This window comes from Odocoileus virginianus, chromosome 26, assembly GCF_023699985.2.
Source record: "Odocoileus virginianus isolate 20LAN1187 ecotype Illinois chromosome 26, Ovbor_1.2, whole genome shotgun sequence".
Taxonomy (NCBI): Eukaryota; Metazoa; Chordata; class Mammalia; order Artiodactyla; family Cervidae; genus Odocoileus; species Odocoileus virginianus.
In genome coordinates this window covers 41,221,535-41,235,021 of record NC_069699.1, presented here as the reverse complement: position 1 = coordinate 41,235,021, position 13,487 = coordinate 41,221,535, and the positions used below count along the sequence as shown (strand labels likewise).

The following is a 13,487-nucleotide window of genomic DNA, read 5'->3' as shown; positions in this document are numbered from 1 at the left end:
TTCTTGCCTTTTCAGTTCTTCAATATCTGGTTGATAATTTTTTGTATTAAATTCTCTCTGTTAAAATATTTAGCGTAGTTTCTGTCTCCTGACTCAACCCTGATACAAACACAGTCCAGCAATTTCAAAATAACTCTAATCTTCAATTTTGTTTCTTAAGCACTATGAAGTAGACACATAATTCTGAACTTTCCTTAAAATCCCATCTGCTGCTCTCAAATACTACAGCTGCTCCCATTCCTGACTCCTCGAGAGTCTCCTCTCCCCCTGAAATTCCTTCCACCCTTAGCTTCTCCTCTGTCCTCTTTTGTCTTCCTCCCCAGTTTCTTTCCTCCTAATTGCCCCTCACAAAATCCCAAGAACCAGTCTGCCAAAAAGAACGAGTCTCAGAAAGTGACAGAACTGAGGCACTTGGGCTCCTTTCCTCATGTCAGAGGTACAAACGGAAATGCCCACCATGGGAAGGAGGGACAAAGGATTCTCGGTGGTCACACGTAAGAACTCCAGGACTCCAACCTCATCACTGTGTATGCGCAGTTTTGAAACTACACTCAGCCTCAAAGTCAGGGACAATTGGAAGCTGTGGGGTCAGTAGGAACTGCAAAGTATATACCTTTCAAGATTTTTTTATGAGAAAGTTCTGAATTTTTCAATGCTGGCTCTTTACCATTCTGTGCAGATTAAATGAAACGCCTAATCCTGCCTGCATGCCCTGTTTGCTACCACTGCACTATGCTAGCCCCAAATGCATTAGGCATATTTCATTTTTGTCAAACATTTGATGATCAAAACTATTTTTAAAAGTTACATACAGAGCTCTGAGTTATGACAGCAAACCAAAAATAGGATTCTTTTCCTTGTTACTTTCGGAGTTATCACCAAAATGAAAGAAAGCAAGCGACAAAGAGGTGGTAACAAAAGATACTACTTAACTTAAACCCTCAGAAAATCTGGGATTCAACTTTAAAAAAATTAACAGAATAAAACAGCTCTCTAAAACAACACTTTCAAAGTTTATTTTAGAAGGTGGTAGTGCTATATTATTTTTTAAGTAATATTTACTGAACAGTTTGTTCTAGAGTTCTACATGACACAAAGAGAGTAGGCCTGGTATACACATGCCAAAATGGTGACAGTGAAATTAGGGCTTGATCCAGTGGTAAATTACTGTCTGCTCATCTCAACAACACCTAAGGCTCCGAAATGGAGAAGGCATCATTTGAGTAAACCGTCCACTTGGGTATACATAAGGGCACACACCCACTTACTTCTCAAACCCCCCATGTACAATTACCCAGTCTGCAAGAGAAAGACACGCTGGCTCTATAATTATCAGGTGTGAACTAAAAAATCATGCCCTTTTAAAAGCTTAGCTACATTTCCCAGCCACACTTTACCAACCTCAGAGCAAACTCCAAAGCAGTATGATGCCTGCTGCCTAGAAAGTCTAATAGCACAGACCAATGTGAAATCCACCTGCTGGAGACCCAAACAACATCAGTAATGCTGAGAGTGGCTGGGGGTGAGGGGGAGGGCAGGGGGTAAGAAGGAGTTAATTTCTTATTCTTTATTCCAACATGTCCCTGTGAGTTATACCTACAGAAGGAAAACATTACAGTTTCCTGCAGCCAACTTGTTTTTTCTACCTCCATAAGTGTTTATTGTCAACTACCATAAGAACAAGCCCACCTAAAATCCACAAACTTACTCTCCAGGAGCCAGAGAAGAGCCCTAAGATGCCTCCACAGAGTTCATATGATTGGCAAAAAGGCCATGCCCTAAAGACTCCTTGGAGATCTCCTGTTTATTCAGTCCACTGACTTTTTTGACATAAAATTCTAAATAGCCTGTTTGATTTTCAAAGTTTACTGATCAGACTCAGGAAATTTCTACCTGGAGACAAATCAAAGGCACTTGGGGACAAAAAAAGGGCTGTAGGTATGTGTGTGTGTGTGTGTGTGTGTGTGTGTGTGTGTGTGTGTGTGTATATATACACACATATGAAGAGAAGAGAAGAGAAATAAAGAGAAGTACATGAGCCCATCACTCAAAGTGGGCCTTAAAAAGACAGTGTTACTGGTTGAAAGGCGAGAAGAGACTGGAGCCAAGTAAAAAAGAAGGCAGAAACAGGCAACGTGCTCAGATCAACAGGAAAAGAACCAACATGAAATAGCCCAGCGGAGAAAAAGAACATGATTCTCACAGCTGCTAGAATAGCACCTGAGGTTTGTTTTGGGCTTAGGCATGTAGGCTCCAAGTCTAGCTTCACCTGCTTTATTTTATTCAACACTTTCGACTACCCTGTGAGCTGGGTACTATGTCCATTTTATAGATAAACTTATAGGCTTGGAGAGTTAAAGCCAAGGTTACTTGGCGAGGAAAGGGCATACCCAGAATCAAATTCCAGGTCTGCCTGGTTCCAAAGCCTGTCCTGGGGTGGAAAAGGAGAGAGGAAGAGAGAAAAGAAAAATGATGATACTATTTAATATGCCAGGTACCCACCATGCCCCTGACTCTGCATCTATCACTGCTCTATGAGGGACCATGTCACCCGAGCACAGCACCTGGCCCAGGTCTATACTTTCTGCCTCTAATTAATGAGTACATGTGTCTTTCCATAGTACAATTCTATAATGTAGGTACTGTTTTTCTCATTGCACAGCTGAGGAAAACACTATTCTTTAAAGCATTTGGTATAAAATGGGAAGGGAAAGAACATCCCCAGAGAAAGATAAAACCAGGAGTTATTCTGACAGGCCAAACGACTGCCCTTGTCAAAACAACTGATGAATACTGGGAAGGAAAATAAAGCAGAACTATAGGATGTAAAATAACAGACATTTTGTATTATTTCTTTTTCTTTCCTTTAATATTTGCCATAACATAACTTGCAGTAAGATAAGCAAAGGAAACATCTTTCTTTGCAACAAAATTTCATTTATGGACCAAATTCCTAAAAAGTTTACCCATGACAATGATGCAATGCATCATCACTTGAAAGAAAAGAGAGAGAGATTCAGGGACAGAGAGAGACAGAAAGAAAATAAAACTAACAATCCAGAAAATTAGGCAGCTCATTATGTGTTCTCTTCCAAATTTTGCAGAATCACACTTAAAGTGACAGATGTGAAGAGGAAGGAGGTTCACACTCAGAAAGGCAGGAGAACTATTTTGGGGACGTTTGTTAGAAGAGGTGGCAAAGAGCCTGAGAACTAGTGCACAGTCAGAGCTTTGGCATATCCATTCATTCATTCATTCATGTACCAATGCATGCATGCAACAAACATTCACCACATCCTGACTATCAGCCTGACTCACCAACAGCAGCTGAAGATACTGTGGGGAGTCAGACATAGTCCCTGCCTTTAAAAAGCTCACAACCTGCTGGAAAATTTCAGGCAAGTAACAAGTTAATTGATTCTACCCTTAGTAGAGTATATCCGAGGAATTCTAGGAACTCAGCCTAGGGCAGCAACAGTCAAGGAAGGTTGCTCAAAAGTGACATGTGATTCCTGAAGGGGGGGATAACCAAGGAAAGAAGTAGACGGTCGGAGAGGTTGTCAGGGATAGGACTTAGCAGGCCATGGTGAGATCTTTCCATTTTATCCCAAAGAAAACGAAAAGCCATTCGATGTTCATTATTAGGGGAATTACATGTCCAGATTGGCATTAAAAAAAAACCTCGAGAAAATTACAGATTACAGACTGGAAAGAGGTTTAGATTGAAGAAGAGGAGGTAAGTCAAGAGATTACTACAGTTGTTCAGGCTGGAAATATGGAAACCTAAACCAAGGTTGAGATTGGGGAAAATGAAAAGGAAGGAACTGAGTCAAGAGACACTTGGGGGAAATAATCAGCAGGAACTGGGGACCAATTTGGACAGAGGTTATGAAGAGTCGTGGGTGACCTCAAAGTGTATGATTTGGTTGTGGTGAGCCTGGGATATTGGAAACATTCCCTAAGAAAGGAACACAGGATAAAACTGGGGGGAAGATGACAAGTTCTGACTTGGATATTTTGAGTTTAAAGTGTCTTTGTCTGGTGAGAGCTTCTAGTCATCTGTGGCCTCTATATCATACTCACCGAGTTATCTATTGCTACATAAGAATGTCATACACATTTAGTAGCTTCAAGAAATATATTTGTCTCACAGTTTCTGTGGGTCAGGGGTCCAAGTGTATTAAAGTTGGTTCCTCTGCAAGGCTGCAATCAATGTGTCAGCCAGGGCTGGGTTCTTCTCTGAAGCTCAACTAGGGAGACTCCATTTCCTACCTTATGTGACTATTGGGAGCATTCAGTTCATTGCTGATTGATATCCACCCTAGCCTCCTTGTCACAAAGCCCTGTCCATAGGTCTGGACAATATGACTACTTTCTTCTTTAAATCTAGCAAGAATGAGTGTCTCCTTGAAACACAAGCATCACAATCTTATGTAACATAATCACACGCATACCATCACCTTTGCTGTATTTTACTGGCTAGAATAAAGTACAGGTCCCCTCCCCCACACACACACTTTCCTCTTCATTTAAAGGCAGAGGCTCACATTAGGGCATGAATCTAAGAGGTAAGGGTCATGGAGGCCACCTTAAAGTCTGTCCACCATGGTCATTTTCCTTTGGTCTCCAAAAGCTGGAAACCCTTGGGCCTTCTTTCTTATCTCCTACAGCCTCAAGGCCTAAGGAAATAGATACTGAGTGATACACAAATACAGATTCACAACCCATCCATCCCTCTCAATTCAATGTCTTCTATGAAATCTTTCCAAGGAGGCTCTCCCTGGTGTCCCCCTGCCCCAATCCATTCTCATCTGATAGCATCTAAAATGTAAACTAATAGTTTCCAAAGTCTGAGGGCAAAAAATTGCATACTCTACAAATAAATAATAATAGGTACCATTTATTAAATTTATTTATATTTTATTTATATTTATTTATACATAGATAATTCATTTATTATCATGATTTATCACTCCCTATGTTGTTGCTGTGCAGTCCCCCAGTCATGTCCGACTCTTTGCGACCTCATGGACTGTAGCACACCAGACCTCTCTGTCCCTAACCATCTCTCAAAGTTTGCCCAAGTTCATGTCCATTGCATCAGTGATGCCATCCAGCCACCTCATCCTCTTATGCCCTCTTCTCTGTCTGCCCTCCATCTTTCCTAGCATCACGGACTTTTCCAATGAGTCAGATGTTCACATCACTCACTATACTGGAAACCACACAGGCAATATCTCATTTAATCCTCAAAATGATATATTAAGTGAAGTGCAAACAGTATTTCTATTTTACAGATGGGAAAATGGAGACACAGAAAGGACAAGACACTTAACCAAAGTTATATAGCTAATTAAGTGGTCTGTCTGTTAGTCGCTCAGTCCATGCAACTGCATGGACTGTAGCCTGCCAAGTTCCTCTATCCATGGAATTGTCCAGACAAGAATACTAGAGTGGGTTGTCATTTCCTTCTCCAGGAGATCTTCCTGACCCAGGCATCGAATCTGGGTCTCCCACATTGTAGGCAGATTCTTTACCATCTGAACCACCAGGGAAGCCCAATTAAGTGGTGAGTACTGGGTATTCTGACTCCAGACACCACACTCAAAACCAGATCAGGCTGATTCATGTCAATGTATGACAAAAGCCACTACAATATTGTAAAGTAATTAGCCTCCAACTAACAAAAATAAATTTTAAAAAAAAAGGAAAAAAAAACTAGATCAGGAATTTAAACATAACCACGTGCACTTTTAGGATCCTCTGAATGGTAAAATAAAAAATAACCCAAAGCTACTTAGAGTTCAATAAATATATTTATAGTTTTTTCCAAAAATAGAATCTATAAATATTTGCAAAACATAGTACATACATGTGCAAAAGGTCATTCCCTCAACAATGAGGATTAGCAACCCTTTGCAGAGCCTCACAGCCCTCCCCACACAGCTCCTCAGCTGGGCACCAGGAGCTCCTACTGTATTCTTTTGCTACTAGCATTATACTCTGAATCAGTGGTTCTCAACCAGCAGTGGTTTTGCCCTCCTGCAGATGAGTGGCAATGTCTGAAGACAATTCTGACTGTCATGACTAGGGAGGGTGTGCTATTGTCATCTAGTTTATAAAACTAGATGTTTAGGGATGCTGCTAAACTTCTTGTAAGGCACTGGGCAGCCTCTATAACAAGAAATTATCCAACTTGAGAAACTCTATTGTATTTCAATACAAAATTCCTTTGTTTTTTATATATTTGTCCTAACTACAAGATAAACCTATGCCATCAGAGCAGCAACTATCTGAGTTCCTCATCACCCTACCCTTCCCATTCTATGCCTGAATTCCAAACATCATGAGCATACAAGAGACAGGGACTGAAATTTATTTCCAATATAAAGTAGACTTTATTTCTACAAGAGTGATTTATTCAATGATTAAAGCATTTCCTCCAAAGTAAAAGCTTCTATTTTGAATTTACTAAAGGCTAATTTACTTCTGGAATTAACACAGCTCTACCCAGAGCAGCCTCTGGCACCTGTATATCTGAATTAGCAAACAATTCCCTGGTTTAGAAAAGTCAGATAAAGGAAACAATACTCAAGATAGAGACCAATAGACAAATAGATCCAGAAGCATCATCAAATGTCAAGAACTAGAATGTGTTTATTTCCTCAAGCAATTATTCACCCCTTAAACATATGAAAGGCAAAGACATGCAAATGAACCAACTTCCAAAAATGATTCTTTTTATTTTTTAATCATAAATCTTTGTGAAGAAAGAGAAGAGTGCTATAAACCATGTCAGATGTATTCACTGAATGATGAAAAGACTCCCTCTTTTTGTTAACACAAGTAAGAACTGTGTATCTACTAAGTAGAAAATACATTCTAATTTTAAGAAAGAGAAGAAGCCATTATTCTATTTTCAACATAAAAAAATCTAAACCTGTACTCCAGAACATAAGTCAAATGACTATTTCAATAAATTTTCTACCAAGAAGGAAACCACCATGCTGTGTATTTCCATGTGTCTGTGAGCCAATCTCAGAGTACAGTTCAGATTCTCTTTCACTCTCAGATAAACAAAAAACAAGTCCATTGAACCCCAAAATAAGTTAAAACCTTTGGAACCACACTCACACTGCTGAGAAGACTCCAAAATTGTTCCATCTGTTCCAGCACTATACTTACCACAGGGGAGCTGATGAATCAGACTGGACAGGGTCACATGGGTCTCTGAAATTCCTCAGGAGCATCTTGATTACACCCAATTAGTGAGGCCACAGACAGAAGCCCAGTGACTCAGACAGCCTTGAAACACAGCACAATCAGCAGGGCTGGAAAACCAAGGCCATTAGCTCCTGCTGTTTCCCACCTCTTGAAGAATCAAACCCAAGCTGGTTGTGAAAGACAATGCCCACTCTGTACAATCAACGACAGAGAGTCAAAGCAGAGGGAGACTTCACAATCACTGACCATCACATTTGGAATTCTCTGACGGTCACTCTTTGAAACAACAGACCTAACTTCTCGAATATATTTCTCCTTTGCACACGCCTGAGCACATGCCAAACAGCATCAGAAAGTAGTAATGAATGTGTGTACCAAGGCCTGCAATAAAGTGGCCTGGGTGAAGTCCATCTGAGCATTAGCCTCAGTGGCAGGGGTCAGTGAACTCATTGTGAGTGGATTGAGTCCTTGGTTAAAATCTGGTTTAGAGTCTAAGTAGGCATCTAGTTGGCATATGCCTACACCTTGTTATTCATTCACCTACACTGGCTGAGCATTTACTCACACATGAGGCCTTTTTTCTGACTTTTCCTTCGTTTCCTGTATCTTCTCACTCAGATTCTATACTTTCTCCATTTGATTTAGCGGCCTGAATAAGTTCTACCTCCTTGAAGAAGCCAGCCCTGACCAACTCTAGCCAACATGACCTTACACTATTCTTTGAGTATGAAATATCAGGGCAGCAATTTGTGGAGCTCTTATGATGTTCCAGGTACCATGCTCAACTCTTTATATATAACTGACTTCATTTAATTTTCCTATGCTGGGTATATATCACTTCCTTCACTTTACTGATGAGAAAACTGAGGCTAACAGAGAAAAAGTAACTTGCCTCAGATGACACAGCTAGTAAACAGTGGAGCTGATGTCTGTCTTGGGCACTAAATTAGGGCTCAGTAAGTTCTTCTGTGAACGGTCAGATAGTGAATATTTTAGCTTTGCAGGTCAAATATTCTTTGTTGTAACCTCTTAACTCTTTCTGTCATTGTAGTGTGAAGTCAGTCACAGGCTATACACTTAAAAATGAGAAAAAAAGACATTCTTAGCTCACCAGCAATACGAAACCAGCTGGTCCATGGGCCTGCGTGAAACCTTCCCTGGTGTAAAGTCAATGGGCTACAGCACCTTGGCAACACCCTCCCCACTCCAGGGCACATAGCCTCAGACACACAATAATAGTAAAGTGCACTAGGAGCTTGTTAGAAACCAGACTCTGGCCCTATTTTCCGAAGACCTCACAAAAGCCTTCCCCCCACACAGGGACCATCACTATCTCCGCTTGAGCTGATGTGCTTCAGGAAGTGAAGGAACCTCACAAGACTGCCCCGCTGGTGAGCTTGTGAGCTGGGAAGTGAACTCAGACAGTGTGACCCCAGAGCTGCATTCTCCACCCTCACAGCCTGTATTTGCCCAGGTTCACTGAAGCTGGAACCCACATCTCTTCAGTGTGACCATCTTGAATCGAGTCCTAGTCTCCTGTCTCCTCTGCTACCCATGTATATCCACAAGAAACATGGGGCCACTGCAGCCCTGGCTTTCCAAGGCAGGTCTCACAGGGAATGCCACTTCTCACCACTCTGAACAGGCAGAAAACATTCCTAAGGATAACTGAAGATCAACAGTCATTTAAGAACATTTGATTTCACATTTCATTGTCAAACTTTGATGAGCCATTACATTCAGTGGAATGACTGATCTAAGGGATCAAATATATCATGTCCCACAATGTCATTTTTTAATTTTAAATAAATATTGCAAGCATCAGGGAAATCACTTTCCAGAGTCCATTTCATTTACAGTCCCCACCCAATGTGTGCCTGGGTCTACTCTCAGGCACCAACCTGCCATATTAAACCATGGTCTATATAAAGTTTCCTCTTCCATAAGACTTTTTCTGCCCTAATTCTGCAAATAATGGATAAAGACAAGTCCTGATGCTGTCTGAGGACAGAAAAGGGAGAAACAGATCCTGATTACAAAAGAATAAATCTTTGCTGGGCTGATTTGTCATCCAGTGGGGCAAGCATGGGTTTTAGAGCCAGAAAAGTAGTTTACTATTGGAGTAACCTTGAACCTTACTAATCCTCAAGTTCCTCATCTCAAACATGAGAACAAAAAACAGCTATGGCACAGGTTCTTGATAAATGAAACAGTATTTCTACTAAAACTGGTCCAAACACCAGCCAGACCTTCTTCTCTTATGTGAGGTTTTTATTATAAAACACAAAAAACAGGATAATTTTCATAGTGGTTGTTGTATTACTTTTCATACCCATTCTTTTAAACTTCCAAATTAGCATAAGGTGAAAGAGGCACTGTGACACATTTAAATGGGAATTATCTAAAGTGGTGGTCTTCCCAGATTTTTTTCTTTTTTAGGTCCACAGCCAAGTGTATGAAATAGTTAACAGATTTAAAGCGTATTTCAATCTAGCTTACACAATACAGCAAACACCTAGTGTTACTTAGGGACAGACACACCTTGGTTTCCAAAAGGTAACTATATCCCTTAAACGTGTTGTAGATGTCTAGTCAGGATGGTAACTTAGGTCATGGGAACTAAAGTCCTGCTTCACATCTCAATTCCTGACACTTGGCAACTCTGGATGTGGACAAACCTCTAGCCTCTTCAAGCTCTGTTACCCTCATCTATAACATGGAATGATGGTACCTGCCCTGTGAGTTTGTTATGAGGATGAAGTGAGATAATCCATGTGAATGCATATTAAATCCATATTAAATTATAAAGCATTTAATATACCACCTGACTCCTTCTAAGGATTCAATACCTTAGATAATGATTATTAGTGTTTTGTTAACCTTGGCTTAAGATCATTGAGGAATTCTAAAGAATATGCAGCTCTGAAAGAAGAGATGAAAGAAATGTTGAGCAATAACATTCTTGGAAGGTGGATGGTCTAAGGTGACACCTTGACAAGGGGCTAACTCACTTGGTAAAAATTTATTTCAACATGTGTACACGTGTGCGTGCATCTGCAAAGATGTGCATGTATGCCAATTTCTAGAATATTTGCTAAAAACTCCACCACATTATCATCATGCCTTGTGAATCTAACCAGACTGGGGAGTCTATCACAGAACAACTGTCAAGTTAAAATTGGATCCTCACTGTCCAAATGAAGGCAGTTTTTCAATTTCCTTTTCCTTTCTCCACTTCTCATCAACCTCCCACAAATGAACACGCTAACTCAAGCCAAGAATATACAGCTCAGAAATGAGATTAGGGAAAAAAATTAAAATGAAAAAGAAAAGCCTAGAAAAATAAGGATTTTAGAGAAAGTAATCAAAGAGCAACACCACCTGATTATTCACACAAATAACACTATGAGCTGCCCTGCACCAGATACTCTCTGAACTGCTCTGTTGTCTCTAATCTTTATAACCAACAAACAGTGTACATAGTCTTATTCCCATTGAACAGATCAGGAAATCAAGGCTTTTACAGATGAAGTGACCTGCCCAAGGCCATCTAGTTCTTAAGTGGTGAGTCAGGATTTGAACCCTACCCTCTCTGGTAATAAAACTCTTCCAAAGAGCCCCTGCCACTTCTCCAAGTTCTATGAGACGTCCTGAGTCCTCTATAATAAAGAAACTAAGCTTGGCTTTTGCCTTCTAAGAGCATACAGTCTAATGGGGAGAAGAGAGGCAAGTAATGATGATACAATGTAAAGCTAGATCTCCAGAGCTAAAAACAGTATGTCATGGGAGCTCCAAGGAGAAAGGGATTCAGTCCAGAAATGAAGAGACAAATAAAAGGGTTTAGTACTGACGGATGAATAAGAACCTTGTTGGTGTTGTTCAGTCGCCCAGTCATATCCGACTCTGCAACTGCATGGACTGCAGCACATTAGGCCCCCCATGTGCCTCACCATCTTCTGTTTTCCCAAGTTTATGTCCATTGCATCGGTGAATAAGAGCTTGCCAGTCAGAAAAGTGGGAAATGGGCATCCAGGCTTAGGATAATCATGCAAACAGAAGCACAGAGACAGAAAAGATCCTTGCATGTTAGAGGCAGTAAGATTGGAGGTACATGAATGAGCTATAAGGAAAAGGGAAAGAGGCTGGAGAGGAATCTACAGGTTGATAGTGAAAACTCTTGTCAGCCATGCTATAGAGTATAGAATGGGTTCTGTAGACAAATTATAGGCAGAAAGAGATAACAAAGCAGTTGCTGACCCAGAACAGAGTAGAGAAGGTGAAGAAAGAGGACAATGGGGTGAAGTAAAGGCATATTCACAGGTTAGAGATGTCATGAGAGGCAAGGACATCAAAGGCTGACATGAAACACAGGGAAGAAAAGATGATGCCTTCTCAAAGGAAATCCAACTAACCAGGCAAAAACAGTCTGTAAGAGAAATAAGAACAGTACAGGATCCTTAATATTTAGGAAACAGAATTGAAAACAGAACAAAACAATAGCATATAAAGATTTAGACCAGTAAGAAAAGTGAAGTCACTCAGTCATGTCCGACTCTTTGTGACCCCATGATCTGTAGCCTACGAGGCTCCTCCATTCATGGAATTTTCCTGGCAAGAGTACTGGATTGGGTTGCAGGAGAGAAAATTTCAAAAGTAAAACTGATGGAGAGTAACTCAAGGTCTCCAACAGAGATCAACAGAACTCAAAATGTAAGACTCAACCATCTATGTTTCAAGAGGAACTTAACTAAAAGAAATAAGAAATTGAAAGCAACAAAAACACTAAGTTTGACTTGGAGCTGGGGCCACTAGACCATGGGAGACTCACAAGGACATCAAGAAGTGAACCAGTATCATCAATGAGAGCAGATGGTCCAGCAAGCCAACCAGAGCAGTGGAGATGGTACCCATTGCTAAAGGGAGAGAGGCCATTCCCATTGGGATGGTCTTCTATATTTTCCCCTAAGAAATGCATCATAAATCATACACAGAAGAGGGATTCCAGGTACAACCCAGGAAACACTAAGATCTGAAATAACAGCAATCTTCCTTGTTATCCTCAATATTGTTTCCACAATACTGGCTTCAGGTCATGGCTCACATTTGAGAATTAAAGGTTCTCAAAAAAAAAAAATCTGTTTCGATTACACACACCACTTCTACAAAAAGGAAAGTGCTATATTTCAATTGATATAGACAGAACTTTAAAGCCCAGCCAATCCTCTGTCTGGAGATTCAACAGAGTTCAAATAAGATAAAATATCTCCTGTCAAACAGATGGAAGGACATTGGTTGACCAAAACCAGGGTAAACACATGAAGGAAGATGTACGGACCAAGTTCCCAGGGAATCAAGGAGCGATTTTAAGTGTTTGGAGACCATCTGGTTCAACCTCCAGGTTTAGAGATTAGGAAAATAAAGAACCAAACCAGAAAAATACCCCCAGCCTCTGATGGCACATTAGGAGGGCAGAGAGAGAGAAAGGAAGAGAGGGAGTAAGGGAGGGAGATAGAGAGAAAAAGAAACCAGGGCTTGTCACAGTTTCCAAGATGTTGCTTTTCCCAAGATCCAGGACCCAGGTCCTCAGGTAAAGCAGCCCTCTTCCCCTAAGGGCAGGTGCAAACCCCTCTTGGGGAATGAAAGACACCAGGGATAAACAAGCCACAACCTGTTTCTGCAACACTCTGAATTACTGATTTTGGTGATGGTTCCACTCTCAGAGCCTGCTCCTGTTCTGTGAGTGTCTCCAGAGTGCCTCAAATTATTTTGTTTCTCCTATGAAAATGCAGGAACAATGACGTGTAAGTCTACTCAGCAGGGATAATTAGCTATTTGCACCTGCAAGGGGGTTGACAGTGAGCTCTTCCTGACAGACGCCATCCTCTTCCCTTGAGGACATCTGTCCTACTGGAGTAGAGGAACCCTGCTCTGGAAGCTCTGTCCAACAGCTGGAAGGAAGCGCCTCCTTATTCACAGTGCAGCCTTTCTTGGGGTTTTGAGCCTGAGTTTTCTAGTGTCTTGAAAATCTGCCCAGAAATTGACAGACACATCTAACACAAGATGTAGTTTTTTCATAGTCTGGTCTCCTCTGGAAGATATAAACAGGAGAGTTGCAATCTGTCTTTAGGACAGTCACATACAAAGATAAAGAGTAGTTATTCTACATGGCAGTGTAATGAACATCATTTCTTCATGATACTTTTATGATACAGAGGAAAACAAAGAATTGAATCTGTGGATGGCAATATATTAAAGAGCAGAGT

At 40.8% G+C, this 13,487-nt stretch overlaps 1 protein-coding gene across 13 annotated transcripts in view; it reads right to left on the bottom strand.

Moving 5' to 3' along the window:
* The window catches only part of ERC2 (ELKS/RAB6-interacting/CAST family member 2), a 971,398-nt gene that overhangs the window by 842,016 nt on the left and 115,895 nt on the right, over positions 1-13,487 (bottom strand). The window lies entirely within an intron of this gene.